Raw genomic sequence first — 19590 nt, forward strand, 5'->3', positions numbered from 1 at the left:
TCCACTGGGATTTCTGGACCCACCTCATTTTCAACGCAGCCCACGTCCGTCCACGGGGTAGTTTCTTCCAGGTGCTCTTGTTTTTGTCCTTACTCCTGCTTCACTGCAGTCATTAACTGCCGTCCCTTTCCTCTGGCGGGGCCTTTCCTCCCATTCTAAGCTTACTCCACATACTCATCATCAGATGTGCAAACTTGCGTCATTTTCGCCCGTGGCTCTCCGACTGTGATTGCACCCGCACCGCAGCTGATCGAGAGGATAAAACTGAATCTGCTCCTGCACTGGGGCCAGTGACAGTTGCCAGACGTGAGGAGGGAAAACAGGGCCAGCGGAGGCACCTGGGAGAGGAAGGAAGAAGCACATGCCCAGGTGACTTACTATAGCCTCTTTTTACCTGGATGTCAGAACCAGGAAATCAGGGTGTTGTATACATAAACACAACCCGTTTCTTACTCCAAGGTTCCAAATATAGGGCAGTCACAAATACAGTGGCCTCTTACAGATTGAAAATGACAGCTTTCTTTGCAGATACAGATCTCTGGTTAATTGGGTATTGGGTCAGCAAATATTTACTGAGCAGCATCTGCCTAAGGCCACTCAGAAGGACTCAGAGATGACTCAGGTTCTTCTCCTTCCTCAGGAGATAGGCCTCCTCATTGCTCCTGACTCATACCAAATGCAGGTCTGCACAGGTCAACCAGCTTTGACAACTTCTGTCGTGAGGACCAAGAAGTTGTTTTTTCAAGGCGGTTTGACAAGCTCGTCACAACCCTCAAGCATCAGTATGGGAAGCCCTGGGAAGATGGAGTCACCTTTCTCACCAGGCGCTTCTTACTGATTTACCTAGTGGCTGGGATACTCATTCTGGGAAGGCAAAGGGTTGGCTTGATCCAAATCAATCTTAAATGTACAACGGTGTTCAAGTTCACCAAAGTTACAAATTTGACTTATTCTTCCAAAAGTTTTCCTTCAGTGCTGGAGTGACTCACCTCTGACAACTCAGAGGCCCCAGCAGGGAGCAAGGCAGGGACGCTGAGCATTCTGTGTCCCTGGTGCAGCTGAGTAGCTAACACATAATGGACCCTCCATTAATAGTGGTGAATATTTGATTGCATGAAGCACTAGAGTGACATCCTTGTAAATAAGTATGTTGCAATGCATAAAATCACTTTATAAATGATCAAGTTAACTTCATACATGAATATATGATCTCTTTACATTACTACCATCTTTTATAGGAAGGCCTGATATAAAAGAACTTAGCATGGTCTCTGACACATGGTAGGACATCAATAAATATATTTTTATGCTCCATTTTCTTCTTTGAGAAACAAAAAGACCCTTCTTTTAACATTTGTGACTAATTCTCCTAGTCTTATCTCATGGGTAAGATCTTTCATTGGGTTAGTCTTCATAATTCCATCAAAAACCTGGTCTCCTTTTCTCTCTCACCCAAAATGGCAACTGATATAGTTTGAACTTGACCTTTTATCAAGGTTCAGAGGTGGAGGATCCCAAATTCAAATGCCTACATGAGCCAAGAAGGTAATAAGAAAAATAGGGTAGAGCAGAACAATGGAAAAGGGTGGGACCCGTGGTGGGTTAGAGAATATATTCCCTCTGTAGGATATTCTGGGGGGTGTGTGTGTGTGTGTGTGAGAGAGAGAGAGAGAGAGAGAGAGAGAGAGAGAGAAGCAGTACTGGATGACACAAACCCAGCCCTGTGCTCTGTGCTTCTGTAATACTAAAATTGTTGCAGTTTTCTGAACAGCTTTACATCTTCTCTGGGCCCTTATTCAGGCGATGTTCTCTGCCTGGACACTCACCCCTCCCTTGGACCCCTTCTGGGACTATTTCTACTCATATTTGTCCTCCAAGAATCAGTGCAGCTGCCACCTGCTTCAGGGGCCTTCTCTGATTCTCAAGGCTGAGTAGGGGACTATGTGGTGTATCAAGGATACATCAAGCACCAGCTCCTTAAAGGCCAAGGCTTACTTTACTGATTACAGTACTTAACACGGAGTGAATGCTCAGTAAATATCTTCAGGATGAATGAAGAAATGTGTGAATGAACAAATGAGTAAATGAGGGTGGCCCCTTTTCCCACTCTGCAGCCCAATCCCATCTTACCTAGAGGCATCCACTAAAGTGAGAAAAGTAAAAGGGAGATAGTGAGTGAGTTCTCACTGCTTTACTTAGGTGAACACATGCTGGAGAAGCTGACTTGAACTCAGAAAGAGCAGAGCAACAGGCCCAGATGTGTTTGTACTTGAAGGAAGCCGCTCCTCTCAGCCTACACTGTTGGGACTGCTGAAGAGCTGCCCGGGGTTAGAATGTGCCATGTGGGTCTTGGTACCCAAACACCCCTGTGTCTTTGCAAAAGTTGTGGGTCCATCTGGCCATTTCAATGAAAAGTACATTATTTCTTAGCAGCAATTATCACCCTAATACACTCAGAAAAAGGAGTCCTCCAACATCAGCCTGAATGGAGAAAACATATTTGTTTAACACTGACTCTACCACTTGTATGGCCTTTGGTCAAAGGAAATAATGAGATCTGATTGGTCCTATAACTCCGGCCTTCTATGCAGCAAAGATGACCTGTGTTAGTTATGAAAAAGTATGTATCACATGACCCTAGTTTGTGCAGGGGAAAGGAAAGGAGACTGTCTGTCTGTGTGTCCATCCATCTGTACTCCATGCACTGGAATGTCATTCTGGATCTTTTTCATTCAAACAGCCCATGCTCAAAGGCAACCCAGAAAACTATTCAACAGACATCCATTGTCGGTGTAATAAACCTCCTCTATGGCTTGGATGACAGTTCAATTTACCAGTTAAACAGGGATGGTGCTTCCATGTCCATATCTCCCTACCATTTTCATCTGAACCTTTTCCTTAGGTCGGAATGCTACTCCCGTCCCTCTGCTCTGAGTCACGTGAGGCTGGCCCACCACTGACAGCAAGGAGCACATTTATGGAAGGAGACATTGGTGTTATCAGTTGGTTACACCATGAAGCTAACTGGCACTCTATTGAGCTGTTCACCCCAGTTTCCGCAGTATCCCAGTTGGAAACTGCTGGGAAATAGGTGATGGGGAGAATTAGTTGTTACTAGTTCTAGGACACACGGGTGACTGATCTCGCCTCCCCTCCCCCATTGCTCATGACATACGACAATTTCAAAATTTTTTTTTTTTAGTTAAAAGAGACTCAAAGAGAAGATACAGACCCAGAGACCCATGGAACAAAATGGAAAGTCCAAAAATGCACTCGCACAAATACACCCATTTGATCTCTGACACAGCGTAAGCACAATTCGGTAGAGGAGAGATGGTATTTATTGGAGTATTTGGTCACCCACAAGAACAGAGTTAGACCTTGACAGGAAGCTCACACCTTATAGAAAGATTAACTCAAAATGGATCATAGTCTAAATGAAAAACATAAAGCTATACAGTGTCTAGAGAAAACCAGGACAAATCTTTGTGAACTGGGCTTAGACAAAGCGTTCTTAGATGGACACCCAGTGAAAGATGTATGAAAACAATAAAAAATTGAGCTTCATCCAGTTCAAAATTTTAAACTTTTGTTCTTCCAAAGATACTGTTGTGAGGATGAAAAGACGAGATGTGGAAGAGGAGGATACGTTGGAAAACTACAGCTCCGGCAGAGGACTTGTCTGCAGAATAGACACAGAACTCTCCAACTCAACAATAAGAGAACAAGGAACAATGAAAAGGGGGCAAAGGACTTGAAGAGACACTTCGCCAAAGAGGATGCAGGATGACAAAGGAGCACAGGAGTCAGTATCAAAAACATGATAAGAAACAATAATTCACATGCTGATTTGAATGGCTAAAATTAAAAAGAAATACGGAAAACACCAAGTGCAGATAAGTACATGGAGCACTAGAAATGTCATAGCTTTTGAGCGGGAATGTAAAGTGGTACAGTCACTGTGGAAAACAGCTTGGCACGTTCTTACAAAGTTAAGTGTACATCTGACGCCCGGCAATGCCACTCTTAGGTCTATGGCTCAGAGAAACAAACCCTTGGTTTGCACAAAAGCCTGTGCGTGACTGTTTGCAGCAGCTCTACTTGTGGTGGTCTGAATCCCGACACCCCCCAACGCTCTTCAGTCTGTGGCTGGGTAAAGGAACTGTGTGTGGTATAAGCATACCACAGAGTCCTACATAACAGTAAACAGGAACAAACTATTGATATCTACAACATGGAGAAATCTTAAAGTTATTATGTTGAGCGAGAGAACCCACTTTCAAAAGGTTACACACGGCATGATTCCATTTATTTGGCATTCTCAGAAACTCTTAAAAAATATTCAGCTGCAATGGTGAAGAACAGATCGGTGGTTGCCAGGGGTCTGGGGTAAGGGGAGGATGCTACTTCAGTCCTTTGTCTTCAACTTTTCCTTGCTTTGCAGTCTGTTCTTCCTGCAGTAAATGCAGTTACCCGCGCCCCCCCCCCAAACACACTTTCTAGCATGGTATATTTCTATCCATCCTTATACTTTTAATCTTTATATCTAAAGTAGGTTTCTTGTAGACAACATATAGTTGGGTCTAGTTTTTTCGACCCACTCTGACAATCTCTGTCTGTTCATCGGTGAATGTAGTCCATTCATATTTACAGCAATTATGGGTATGGTTGGGTCCGTGCCTACCTTTGTCACTGTTTTCTTGCCTGGTGCACCGTGGCTGTGACGCGTGCAGTTTGAGGTGCAGCAGTAAAACCAGCATGAATTTTTTTTTTCTTCACAATTTCAGGTAGAAGAGATTTTCTTACCCAGATCTTAGCAACCTCAGCATATGACGTTTTTTCCTTATTGAGAAACTTCACATTTTCATTTAAGGGAAGCTTTTCCCTGGAGTGTCTGAATTGCCAGCGTCACTACTCTTTTGCCCTGGGGACATTATTAAGTAAAATAAGGGTGACCTGACCACAAGCACTGACGGATATATGGAAACAGTTGATCTGATGACCAAGACAGCTACCAAGTGACTTAACAGATGAGTCATGTATACAGCGGGGACATCCGGGACAAAGGGATGATTCATGTCTCAGGCAGGACAGTGCCAAATTTCATCACACCACTCAGAACGACTCTCAATTTAAAACTTGTACATTATTTATCTCTGGAAGTTTCCATTTAATATTTTCAGGCAGAAGCTGACCGCAGATAATGAGAACTGCTCAAAGAGAAACCACAGCTGAGTGGGGAATACTGCATTTGGGGAAACTCTCAGTCATTACTGCTGCAAATGTTTCCTCTGTTTCTTTGTCTGCTTCTTCTCTTTCTGGTAACCTCATTATGTGTGTTCCACCTTTTGCAGTTGTTCCGCAATTCTTAGATACTTGGTTCTGCTTTTTACAGTCTTTGTGCTCTTTGCTATTCTGCTCTGAAGGTGTCTCTCTATGGAGATTGCCTCTAGCTCAGAGATTCTTTTCTGAGTCTACTAATAAGCCCATCAAAGGCATTCCCCATTTCTTTCATATGCCTTATACATTTTTCCTGATAGTTGGATATAATGTACTCAGTAAAGGGATCTGCTGTAAACAGGCCATTAGCATTGTGGTGGAGAGGCATGGGGGGTGGGGCAACATGCTACAGCCCTGTGATGAGGTCTCTTTCTTTTAGTGAGCTTGCGCTTTTGGTCTGTGAACTCCACTAGTTGCTCAGGTTTTGCTTTTCCTCCCTCCAGAAGCCAGTATGGCCAGAGAGGGCTGGAGTTGCCTATTTTCCTTCTCCCCTGCAGAAGGCTAGAACCTACTGGAGTTGGGCATTTCCCTTCTCCCAGGTCAGGGGCTCTGGTAATACCCTAGCAACTTAGACTCTAGTTAACTAGTTTTGCTGACATTATTCTGCATCATAAGAGAACAGACCCGCCCTGGCTGGTGTGGTTCAGTTGGTTGGAGTGTCACCCATAAACTGAAAGGCTGTGGGTTCAATTCCCAGTCAGAGCACATGCCTCAGTTGGTGGGTTCAGTTCCTGGTTGGGGTGCTTACGAGAGCCAACTGATCGATATTTTTCTCACGTTGATGTTTCTCTCCCTCCCTTCCCCTCTCTCAAAAATCAATGCACATGCCCTTGGGGGAGGATAAAAAAAACCAGACCCAATCTTATAACATAAACATTTGGAAGTTGGAAAATATTATTAGCACGACTGTAAAGTAGATATATTTCTGTGTTGGTTTTCTTTATCGAGATGTACCATGCTGAGACAGGAAAGGCAGAAGCAGAAAAAAATATATATGTAGGTCAGAGACAGTAAGAGAACATTCATAAATCATTTGATGGTATATATCTATCTTTTCAAGGTAGCTACACAATTTCAAGGGCGAGCATTTAACAGAAATGTTTGAAAGTACACTGGGAAATTTTAAAAAGAAGCCTCAGACTATAAAAGCTTACTTCCCTTCCTGCTTGATGCAAGCCTTGTGCTGGGTGCCCAAACACAAAGATCCCATCGATTCCATAGGTTCCTGCAGTGGGTCAAGTTAGAGTTAAGGCCCAAGTATAAAGGGTGGCATCGTCAGCTGTGTAACGATGGGTCAGGCCCTGCTGCTGGTCTGGACGGGACTGAGTGCACACTGGGAAGGTGAGGGCCAGAGAGGAAGGTGAGCACAGGCATCCTTGGCCAATGGTAACAGCTGGCCACAGGCACGGAGACCCAGGCAGGGACTGGGGTCACAGCAGTCCACCTGGAGGATGCCAGGTAAGTGTGGAGAGATGATACAAGGCACTGAATTCAAGGCTAAGGCATTTTGATTTCCCCCTGCAGGCAACAAAGAGCCTTGAAGGATTTTGAATAATACACAGATACGGTAGAAATGATTCTTTAGAGTGATCTGCTTTGCAGCCAGTTGTCTAGGGATTATCCATGTCCACTAGCCTGTCAGTCTTTCAGGCAGAGACTGTGTTGGGTTCACTGTGCTGGTGGGACTCACGGCTGACATATCAGCCACTTCGTCCCCACTGTGCCACCAGGAAGGGCGGCCCTCTGAGTAGACCCAGTCCTCGAAGGCCAATGCTTGGTGAGCCAACGACACCTGCAGAGAAAGATTTTCCAGGAAGAGACAGGAAGAGAAACGAAGGACGTGCATACACAGAGGAGGGGTCCTGTGAGGACATAGTGAGAAGGTGGCCCTCTGCAAGCCAAGGAGAGAGGCCTCAGGAGACACCCAGCCTGTTGGCACCTTGATCTTGGACTTCTAACCTCCACAACTGTGAGAAAATAATTTTCATGGTTTAAGCCACCCAGTCCCTGGTGTTTTGTTATAGCAGCCCAGCAAACCAAGATACCCTGCTGAAGAAGTCACTTGGGCTTCCCAGAGCTGGACAGAGAGACACCTTAGTGGCACCCTTGTTGCACTCCCTGCTACCAGTCAACCCATTGCCCCAGGAAGGGGCCACAGCTTCCAGCCGGTGTCTTCTGAAGGGTGAGTTTCTTGCTTTTCTGGGACACATTTCTGCTGCTCTCCCTACCTGCACCAGAAGCCGGGTCAACTCTATCTTTCCCTTTTTCGCAAAAGTTTCAATCCCAGAACCACTGAAAGCTCACTGGTCCAACCACCCCAGTTCCTCCTTTACTATTTTCCTTTAGGAGGCCTAGCGGGCCCTCTGCAAATGAGTTCTCTGATGATCCGTCTTGAAAATAAGAGCGCTTGACTTAGGCATCCAGATCAGGAATCTACTAGAGTAAAATCCCCTGAGCTTTCCATCAGGTTATGAAACCAAGAAAGCCCACAGAGGCTTTATCCACAAAGGGGTAACACCCTGTTCTTCCTCTGAGAAAGGAACATGCTGTAGGCATCCCTGCTAAAAGGAACATTCAGACCTTGCCTCTCTGTTTCACTACTCAAAACCACAATATTTGTTCTTGAAACATGATTAAGGAAACTGAATGCCAAGGAAAACATGGCTTTTTACCACAGGTTTATGGCAGTCTGTAATCTACAATCAATGTTAAGAAAATAAAATTTGACCTTTCTGGCAAGTGCTCCTTCAGTAAAAGTGGTCGAGGTCAAACCATCCAGACAAAACAATAAGAACAATAAAAAAGAGTAGAAAAGAAGTAAATGAAGTTCGATACCTAAACATCAGTGAGTCTTTACTAAACATTTCAGTAAAAAAAAAACAAAACCCAAAAACCTAAGCTGGTGGAATAAAGTACCAAATGACTGGTATCGGTTGAAATAACTCTTTTACATTGGGCTTCAGTGCCTAAACTTAATCACATAAACACTGACATTCTCCATGCTACCAGGTCTTCTCCTCAGTAGCTAAATCCCCTGGGGGTCATGGAATAATGGAGTGTGGACAGAAACAAGTCTCATCTGCAAAATGGTAGGATACTTTTACCACCGTCATGTTGCACTCTAGCTTCAGGGAAGGCAACACAATATCTCAAGCCCTAGGCAGAGGAAGGCTATAACAAAGTGCTATAACACAGGACACGTAGGTTAAGCCCCCTTCTTCCATGTTGCAATGCCTGACACAGCCACCTCCCAGTTCATTCTCTCCCATCTCCATGACAACCAGGCACAAGCAGCCAGAATACGATCAACCACGAAGAGTAAACCTTTACCCCCAACTCTTGGGGATTTTTTCAAATAATGCTCTTGTTTTTGGTAAATTCTGGCCTTATTTCCACATCAAGTAGTCAGTTATTAGCACTAAAGAGATCTAAGGGTTCCTGGGCTCTTGGCACCAAGGGCTGCTTAGATCCCGGTTTTCTCTTCAATATCCAAGTAAGAGCAAGATTACATACATCCTCAGCTATGCAGCTCAGTCTAACTATACCTCACACTAAAATAATCAAAGGTAAAAGGCCACGTCAAGGGACACTGAACAGTAAATTTATCACACACAGGCCCCAACAACAAGGAAATGAAAGAGGCCTGGCTGAGTAGCTCAGTTAAGTTAGAGTGTCACCCCAGCACACCAAGGTTGCAGGTTCGATCCCTGGTCAGGACACATAGAACAATCAACCAATGAATGCATAAACAAGTGAAACAACAAATCGATGTCCCCCTCTCTAAAAGACAATACATAAAAAAGTTTAAAAAAGAAATGGCTTTCAGATCAACCATGTCTGCAGTTCTCTGTACCTCAGCGTGGGTGCCCAGGACAGCTCAGCAGAACTCCTTTTAATTAACTAGAAGTCTCCTAAACCAAAATATCTGTTATAAATACTTCAGGTTAATTGAGATGACCCGGTTAAGGATATAATAAACCACAGCTGTAATTACTAGGGAATTATAATAGCTTTTCTCTACAAGCTGGGGACATAGTAATTATTCTTCATGTAGTGTGTACTCCTGAACTGGATAAAAGCCAACTACTCCTAGAAAGACTGCCATGTAAGGTAGACAGAAGAATACGTAATTGACCAATCTGTCTTCCACTAGGAGGTCTCTCCATAACTTGGTTTTAATTTCTTGATAAGCGGATTTTGCACTTTCAACTTTAAAGTCTTAAGTAAAGTCTCTTGGAATAGCTGTGTGCATTTTAGTTAAGCTAACACTTTTTTTAGGTTAAGATAACATTTCTCTGGTGTAAACCAGAGAATTACAAACATGAAAAAGAAACAAAAAGGACCCATTTTTAATGATGAGAGAAACACAGCCACTTAACTACAACACAGGGTACAACAAGTGATAGGTATAAATGACAGGTACAAGAAAAGGCAAATAAAATCAGTATTTCCTAGCAGGTGAATGAAAACCTCACTGAAGAACTAATATTTACACTGAGTCCTGAAAGGTAGGAAAGATTCATGAGGAAGTTTAGAAAGGAAAGAAAATAGGTCCAAAGGCATAGAAGTAGGTGATGTCAGTGAAAATAAAGGATGTCAAAAATTCTTTCCTCCATAAGTGTAATGAGAAAACTGCAAAAAGGGGCAGAATCATCCTTTTCAGAAATCAGGAAATTAACCAGTCTTTTCAGAAATTGGGGGAGCCTCTATTATTCAAGGAAAACAAATAAATCTTGGTAAGAAGAGAGAGAGCTACGTGGTGGTTTAACTTTTTCTATATTTCACTCTCTAGCTCCATAGTAGTCTTGAAAATGCACAGCCCATATTCATGATGAAAACTAGTACCTTGGCAGGTACCAGCAGAGGCAAAACAGGGAGAGAGGTCCTCTAAAACCTCATTCTAGAGAATTACCGTTATGCAGCTTGGCCAGTAGTACCCTGGAAGACCTGAGGTTGTCCATAGGGCGCCTAACTCAGGGCCCTCCCAGTAGAAACAGACTTTTTCCTAAGGGCATTTGTGAAAACAATTACAGTTAATTATTTAATTTCATGGCTGTCTGAGAGGTAAGTAATAATTGGAGCAAACAATATAGTAACCAATGTCCTAAAAGAAAGAGCTGGGGAATTAAATGTCCATAGAGGCTTTGGAAGGTACCTACACATTTCTGGGAATCTAGAAGGCATTGTGAAAATCCCTAGGGCTATGAACATGCTCAGGAAAGACTTGAAAAGGCCTTAATCTCGCATCTTTGTCTGACTTGAGGCTCTGCACAAGCAGGGATTGAAGGCTAGGGCAGAGATGCAAGCTGCCTGACTGTCGCGGGCATGCCCCAACACACAACAGAGCCCCTTTGCAAAAGCTGGGAGAAATATAGGTTGTAGATGGTTAAAAAAAATCTCTGTCCAATCATTAGCTGACTACTAAACTAAATTAGCAGAGACTTCAGTGGCCATACACAACAAAGAAAAGAATTAGTTCAGAAAAGTCACTGAACAACTATAACAAATAGAACCAACAACAACAAATCCTGGTGAGGAAAGGAATCTGATTCCCACAGTTGTCACACTATATATTTAAGATATATAATTTTCAACAAAAACACTTATGAAATATACAAAGAAACAAGGGAGTATGGAACAAATACAAGAAAAAAAAACAATCAATAGAAACTCTCCATCAGAAAGGCCACAATGTGGATTGATTACACAAAGACTTTAAGTCAGCTATCTTAAAAATGTTCAAAGAACTAAGGGAAACCATGTCTAAAAAACTAAGGAAAAGTATGAAAACAATGTTTCATCATAGAGGATATTAATAAAGATAATTTATAAAAGAAACCAAATAAAAATTCTGGAGTTGAAATGTTACAATAACTAAAATGAAAAATTCACTAAGAGGGGATTGATATAAAGAAGAATCAGCAAAACTGAGGATAGGTCAAATGAAATAATTCAGTCTGATCAATGGGAAAAATATATAAAAGTTAACAGTATAAGAGACACGTGGGACACAATCAAGTATAACAACAAATGCATTATAGAAGTCCAAGAAGAAGAGAGAGAAAGTAGGAAGAAAGAATATTTTTAGAATTTCTAAATTCAGTGGAAAACATTATTCTATATAGACAAGAAGTTCGATGAACTCCAAGTAGGAAAAACTCAAAGGGATTTAACACATTATAATCAAAGTGTTGAAAGACAAAGAGAGAATCTTGAAAGCCTTAAGAGAGATTGGGTAAAGAAAACATGGTACATATATACAATAAAATAATACTCAACCACAAGAAAGGATAAAATACTGCCATTTGCAACAACGTGGATAGAGCTTGAGAGTATCATGCTAAGTGAAATAAGTAGATGAAAAAGGACCAGAACCATATGATTTCACTCATTTGTGGAATATAAAACAGAAAGCAACAAATAAACAACAACAACAAAAAACCAAACTCATAAATGCAGATAACAGAATTGGGGTTACCAGAGGGAAAGGAGGGTTCAGGGAGGATGAAGAGGGTCAAAGGGGTCGAATATACAGTTAAAGAAGACTAGACTTTAGGTAGTGAGACAGAATGCAATATACTGATGATGTATTATAGAATTTTATACTTGAAACTTATGCAATGTTATTAACCAATGTCACTCAATAAATTTAATGAAAAAATAAAGTAAAAAAGAGATGTGACTCATCATGTACAAGGGGTTCTAATAAGATTAACTGCTGATTTCTCATAAAAAGTCATGGAGGCCAGGGAGCAGTGGAATGATATTCGTAAGGTGTTAAAGAAAAAATATCTGTCAACCAAGAATTCTATATAAGGCAATGCTATCCTTCAAAAAATGAATAAATTCCGATATTCACAGATAATCAAGAGCTGAGAGAATTTATCACTAGCACACTTGCCTACAAGAAATACTAAAAGGAGTCTTTCAAGCTAAAATAAAAGTACACTAGACAGTAGCTTAAATCCACATTAAAAATAAGAAGCATCAATCCCCTGGCTGGTGTAGCTCAGTGGATTGAGCGTGAGCCTGTGAACCAGACAATCGTGGTTCAATTCCCAGTTAGGGCACATGCCTGGGTTGCAGGCCAGTTCCCTGCAGTCCAGTTCCCAGCAGGGGACGCACAAAAGTCAACCATACATTGATGTTTCTCTCCCTCTCTCCTTCCCTTCCCCTCTAAAGATAAATAAATAAAATCTTTAAAATTTTTTTCTTAAGCCTGGCTGGTGTGGCTCAGTGGATTGAGCATGGGCCTGGGAACCAAGCAACCACGGTTCAATTCCCAGTCAGGGCGCATGCCTGGGTTGCAGGCCAGTTCCCAGCAGGGGACACACAAGAGGCAGCCATACATTGATGTTTCTCTCCCTCTCTCCTTCCCTTTCCCTCTAAAGATAAATAAATAAAATCCTTAAAAAATTTTTTTCTAAAAAAAAATATAAGAAGCATCAGTAAAAGTTCCTCTACAAGTATACATAGATAGTGTGTAAATGTATATTTTTGGTTTCTAACTCTTTTTTTCTCTTATATGATTTAGAAGACAACTTCATAAAGTAATAATTACAAATCTTTGTTGATGGACTCATAAAGTATAAAGATGTAATTTGCCTGTCAACAACACAAAAGAAGCAGGAAAGAAATAGAACTATCCAGGAGCAAAGTTTTTGTATACTATTCAAGTTAAGCTGGTGTCAATCTGAATTAGATTGTCATGAGTTATGATGACACTTGTAATACTCAGAGCAACCATAACGAAAATAAATCAACAATATATAACAAATGAAATTTAAATAGTATGCTAGAAAATATGTACCTAACTAAAAAAAAAGAAGGCAGTAATGGACAAGTAGGGGAACAAAAAAGACAAAAGATATATAGAAAACAAATAGGAAGATGGCAAATGTAAATCCTAACTTATCTGTAATTACATTAAACATAAATGGGTTAAGCACTTTAATTAAAAGGCAGACTGACAAAACAGATTTTTTAAACCAGTGATATAACTCAATACTGTTTATAAGAGATATACTTTAGATTTCTAAAAGCTATAAATAGGATGAAAGTTAAAGAATGAAAAAAGAAACAGTAAATAAAAGAGAACTGAAGTGAATATATCAATATCAGGCAAAACACTTTAAGATACAAACTGTTACTAAAGACAAAGATATTTTTAAATGATAAAGGGTTCAGTTAATTGAGAAGATATAGCAAATATAAGTATATACACACACCTAACAACAAAGATCCCAAACAAATGACATAAAAACTTATAAAATTAAAGGGAGAAAAAGACAATTCAGTGATAACAGTTGAAAACTCCAATATACCACTTTCAATAATGGATAGAAGATCTAGACAGAAGATCAACAAGGAAACAAAAGACTTGAACAACACTATAAATCACTACACCTAATACACATCTACAGAAGACTATACTTCTCTTCAAGTGCATGTAGAAAATTCCTCAAGATAGACAAAATGCATGTCTCAATAAATTTTAAAAATCAGAAATCATGCAAAGTATGTTTTCAATCATAACAGAATTAAATTATAAATACATAACAGTAAGAAATTTTGAAAATTCACAAAAAATCAAGCAACACATTCCCAAATGAAAATGGACCAAAAATGAAATCATGAGGGAAATTAGAAAATACTTTAAAATTAATGGAAATAAAAAAAAACAATATACCAAATTATCCAATACAGGTAAAACAGTGATTAGATGAAATTTTGTAGCAATGAATATCTATATTAAAAACAAAGAATCACCTGTGAACCAAAAAACCACCGTTTGATTCCCAGTCAGGGCACATGCCTGGGTTGCAGGCCAGTTACCAGCAGGGGACGCACCAGAGGCAACCATACATTGATATTTCTCTCCCTCTCTCCTTCCCTTCCCCTCTAGAAATAAATAAAGTCTTTAAAAAAAAACAACAAAGAATCATCTCAAATCAATAACAAACTTCTACCTGAAGAAACTAGAAAAAAAGAGCAAACTAAACTCAAAGAAAGCTGAAAATTGTAAGTAATAAAGATGAGAATAGAAAACTACAAAATAGAAAAATAATAGAGAAAAATCAGTGAAATCAATAGCTGGTTGTTTAAAATGGTCAACAAAACTGACAAACCCTTAGCTAGAATGACCAAGATAAAGAGAAGACTCAAAATACAAAAATCAAGAATAAAAGAAGTACATGATGAGTGACCTTACTGAAATACAAAAGGGATAATAAGGGAACACTATGACTAATTGTGTGCTAACAAAATTAGATAATCTAAATGAACAAATATCTATAAAAGACATAAACTACTAAAACTGACTCCAGAAGAAATAGAACATTTGAATAGACCTATAATAGTTTGAATTAGTAATCAAAAACTTTCCCTTCAAAAATCCCCCCCAAAACTCAGGATCAGATGGAGTCACAGGTAAATTCTACAAAAAAAAAAAAAAAAAAGAAAAAGAAGAATTAACACCAATCACTCACAACTCTTCAAAAAAATAGAAGAGAAAGAAACACTTCCCAACTTATTTTATGAGATCGGTATTAACCTAATGCCAAAGCCAGACAAAGACAACAAAAGCAAACTATAGACCAATGTCTCTTATGAATATACATTCAAAAGCCCTCAAAATATTAGCACACCAAATCCAGCAACATTTCGTAAAAGCTATACACATGCCCAAATCAGATTTATCTCAGAAATGCAAGGTTGTTTAACATCTGAAAATCAAATAATGTAGCCCACCAAATTAGTGATATAATAAACAAAGTGCACATAATTTCAGTATATGTAGAAAAAGTATTTGACAGAATCTGACATATTTTCATGATAAAAAATTATCAACAAATTATAAGTAGTTTGTTAGGCCACCTGTTCATACATGGCCATCTATCAAAGACCCACAACTAATACCATACATGGAAAGACTCCCTAAGATTAGGAATAATACAAGAATGTTTACTGACATGTGCACTGACCAGCAGTGCCCACAGCATCATGGATGAGACATGAGACAAATTCACACGGACTACTGAGTCCTGTGGAGCAAAAGGGCCGGCGAGGCTACTCCCTCAAGGGGGGAGAGCGTCAGAACAGCCTCACCACCCTTTCAAGGGGAGAGTGGCTTGGAGCGGCTGGGCAACTCTCTCACCAGGGGAGAGAGAGCACCTTGACCCTTATCTAGTCAGGCTTTCATTGGGATTTTTGCACAGGAGTTCAGGTACAGCTTATTAATCATTGTCAAGCAGTAAACAGTAGATAGTATACAAAGAACCATTAGGGCTTCTTCTAAATCAGGGCCTGTCAGCTAAAAGGCTACAGAACTTTAGGAGCATAAACTCTTCTTCTGCTTGGGCCCTTCCCATCTAACTAAAAGCATTCTTAAACAAAGCAGGTCTCAGGGTTTCACATATTCCTTCTCAGGCCTAATTACCCAGGGAGCCCACCATTCCCAGCACAAGTCTTGCACCGCTTTCCCCATCATAGGTTTTTAGGCTTAAGTGGATCAGAGCCAGGAAGCTTCTCCCAGAGGACATGGGGACTCGGGCTTTGTCACAGCCGGGGGGGAGAGGGTCCATCACTCCCTCTTTGTCACAGCCCCCCCAGTCCTACCATGATGGCCTCCCAAGTGATCGTGTCTGGCCTAGGTTGCCCCTCCTCTGAGGGGCCTCACCTGTCTCTGACCACCCGGCCATACTTTGGGGGCAGGGAGATGAAGCAGGGGCAGCATCTGCTGCCAGAGACAAGCCTTGTCTCCTCAGTGGCCCGCATTCCAGAGGTCGCTCACAGCCTTAGACATGGGAGACGGTTTACAGTTCCTGAAACCAGGCCGAGTGGTCCCCAACAGTTTACTCGTCTCACTTCTATGCAGTATTGTTCTGGAGGTTCTAGCCAGCATAATTAGGTAAAACAAAAAAACACCAAAACAGGACATAGTGGGGGAAGGCATTCAGATGGGAAAGGAAGAAGTAAAACAATCTCTACTTGCAGATAACATTATCTTGTATAGAGAAAATCATAAGAAATCCACACACGTACAAACCTATTTGTGCAAACAAATTCTACAAAGTTGGTGGATACAAGTTCAAGACCAATTATACAAAAATCAGTAAAGTCAGTTTTATTGGTATACACCAACAATGAACAATCTGAAAAGAAAATTAAGACACAATTCCATTGATAGTAGCATCAAAAAGAATAAAATACTTAGGGATAAATGTAACAAAGGAAGTGTTTAATACTTGTATACTGAAAATTATAAAACATTGACAGAAATTAAATTAAGACTTAAATGAAGATATATTTCCTGTTTATTGAATGGAAGACTCACCATTGTTAAACTGCCAATAGTAGTGCCTCAAAAGTTATCATATGACCCCAAAACTCCATTCCAAGGCTTATACCCAATATAAATGAAAACACATATCCACACAAATCTGTCCCTGAATGTCCACAGCAGCATTATTCATAAAACTCAAAAAGTAGAAATGACAACAACAAAAAAAAACAAAACAAACAAAAAGTAGAAACAACCCAACTGTCCATTGACTATTGAGGGACTAAATAAAATGTGGTTTATCCATATGGTGGAATATTATTTGGCAATAGAAAGAAATGAAATGTGAATAGACACACACTACAATATGGTTGGTTTATGAAAATATTATGCTAAGAAGCCAGACACAAAAGGCCACATATTATATGAAATATCTATAATAAGTAAATCCATAGAGACAGAAAGTAGGTAGTCATTGCCAGTGGCACGGGACAGCTGGGAACAGAGTGACCACTAATAGATACAAGTTTTCTTCTGGGGGTGATGAAAATATCCTGGAATTAGGTACTGGTGATGGTTACACTAGCTTGTGAATATGCTAAAAAAAAACCCATTATGAATTATACATTTCGAAAGGATGAATTTTATGATATGTGAATCATACTCATAGACCAATAAAAAAACCTAAAAACATGGAGGTATAAAGCATTCTCCATATGCTTCTTGCTAACCGATAGTATAGTAGTTATCAAAACTGGCTTGTTCATTAATGATACACTTGTCTATCTCTTCAACCAGTTTTATAAGATCCTTGAAGAAGTTATTAGAAAGACTTGGTTTTCTGAGTGTCCAGCTTAATGTCTAGCAGAAACTAAGCTTAAATAAATATTTTAAAAGAGAAAAAATATATACAACATATGGTATTTAAGACCCTGGGAGGTGTTAGCTGGTGTTAGGTAAGGTGGAAAGTGCTATGATTTAAGACACTGCAGGTCACCAGTGCCCAAATAATGGCTGGCCTTCACCTGAAGATGCGTCTGAACTTTGTCTTGCAGGTATTGGGGAGTCACTGATCACTTTGAAGCTGGGGAGTAAAATGATGGTGATTGGTTGCTTCGATATCTGAAAAACCTAAGCTACTATACAGTAGAGATTTGGGTCTATTTTGTTCACCTTATCCCAAGTACTTAGAGAAGTGCTCAATAAATACTGAATGAAAGAAAGAATGAATGAATGAGGAAAGAAAAAGAAATACATCCATCGGATGGCAGAAAGACGGCAGCAGAACAGACATGCCGCATTAGAAGACCACTGGCCAACAGCAGACTCCCACTCAAATGGCAAAACAAGCCCAGGCGTCAAAACCCTTCTCTACTCTCCACCCCAAGCAAATAACAAATAAAAAGATATATATGGTTTTTAAAATTCACATTGAAACTAAGGCATGGTACTATGGATATGTAACCAACTGTAGATCAATACAAATTGGAAGACACTGAGAGCCAACCCCCTCCAACGATAAAGCGAGGACGAGACATGTTTTATATGTACTAGGTAGGTATGGGTTCTTCCAAAACCCATGAATATTTCCCAATTTGGAAAGGGCCAGACAAGAGCTGCTCCACCCCCCCAGTTCCTAGCTGTGGGCCTCCACTGTCATGAGCTGTTGCCTTGGAAGTCTCCAGATGAGAGGATACCAGTGATCCTGCTAGACCTGAAAGAATAGTCCAGTAGGAACCCAGATGTAGTCAGAGCAAACAGAAAAATAAATTCAGCAAACCGGACCTTGGTTCAGAGGCTTTGCCCAGCCTGGGGAATGAGAGAAAGTTCCCCAGCTGGAATGGCCTGCAGCCCCCGGCTCGGACCCCTGCCTTTCAGGTCCTTGCACGTTACACTAGTTAGGGAAACTTTCATCAGCTGTCTCCCAAAGGTCCAACCCAGGGAGTAAAACTCTAACTTTAGGGGATCCAGTGAGAAGCCCCAACTTTTGCTGGCAAACATCAGAACTGGATTTGTCCTTTTCGGTTATATATTAGTCAATTATTAACGTAGAATCATAAAAATACTATGTAACCTAAAAACAGAGAGGAAAAGAATCATCCAAGATGTGGGGTGGGAGGATATTTACAGAAGGACTTACCCAAACAAAGAAGACTTTGCAGTTTCTGTTTGCGTTATGTAAATAAAACACAAGAAAACCTGGGCTGACTCAGTAGAAGGTGAATGAAGACACTCCAGCCCAGCAGACAAAGAGTGGGTGGCTGGGTGGTTAAAGGAGTGCGAGAAATATGCCAATAATCAAAAATGAATTTAAAGTAGAATTTTAATCAGTGGGGACAAGATGAACAACCGAGCAAACAAATGGTGGAAAGGAAAGGTTTAGCAGTTCAGGAAAAAAAACCCTGTCCCTACATCCCAAACACCAAAGTAAATTCCAAGTAAAGTAAAGCATTAACAATAAAAACGAATCATAAAAGAAGCCAGAAGAAAAAGGACAGGAATGTTGAGCTACACTCGTGTGCATGAGGAACATAGGCTGAAAGCCCTGAAAATGTCCACTAAATAAAAATTCAAAACTTTAAAATTAGAAAATGTCATTTCACAGTATAGAATACAGAGAACCCAAATAGGCAATCCACAAAAGCAGAAATACGAAGAGTTAATAAACATAAAAAAACCCTTACATCTCTAGTTACCAGAGACATGCGAATTCAACACTTACAATGAGATGTTCCCTTACCCTTCCCACCCTCAAACACACGAATCTGATAATTGGGCAAAAGTCAGAAAAAGGTAATAGTGCTTATGAGGCAATGGGCAACCTGGACCTCATGTATTAACAGGGGCCGTGTAAACTGATATGACAACTTTCATCAAAGTTTTAAAAATCATGCCCATTGATCCAATGAATGTGTACCTTAAGATTTATCTGAAGGAAATGTGAAGTATGGCAACTCTTAAGAACTGGACCTAAACTAAATAGCTAACTATTGGATACTGGCTAATAGGTTCTAATGCATCCATATGAT

General features: G+C 40.3%; 1 protein-coding gene across 3 annotated transcripts in view; it reads right to left on the bottom strand.

The window, feature by feature from the left end:
- MAB21L3 (mab-21 like 3) overlaps positions 1-111 on the bottom strand; it is a 158883-nt gene extending 158772 nt beyond the window's left edge. For all 3 annotated transcript variants that reach the window (XR_008389856.1, XM_053655989.1, XM_037135127.2), the window contains exon 1: positions 24-111. The gene's annotated coding sequence lies outside the window, so the exon portion shown is untranslated. The remainder of the gene's footprint in view (positions 1-23) is intronic.
- Positions 112-19590: the final 19479 nt, after the last annotated feature.

Source organism: Artibeus jamaicensis, unplaced genomic scaffold (genome assembly GCF_021234435.1).
Source record: "Artibeus jamaicensis isolate MK-2021 breed Jamaican fruit bat unplaced genomic scaffold, CSHL_Jam_final scaffold_1689, whole genome shotgun sequence".
NCBI classification, from domain to species: Eukaryota; Metazoa; Chordata; class Mammalia; order Chiroptera; family Phyllostomidae; genus Artibeus; species Artibeus jamaicensis.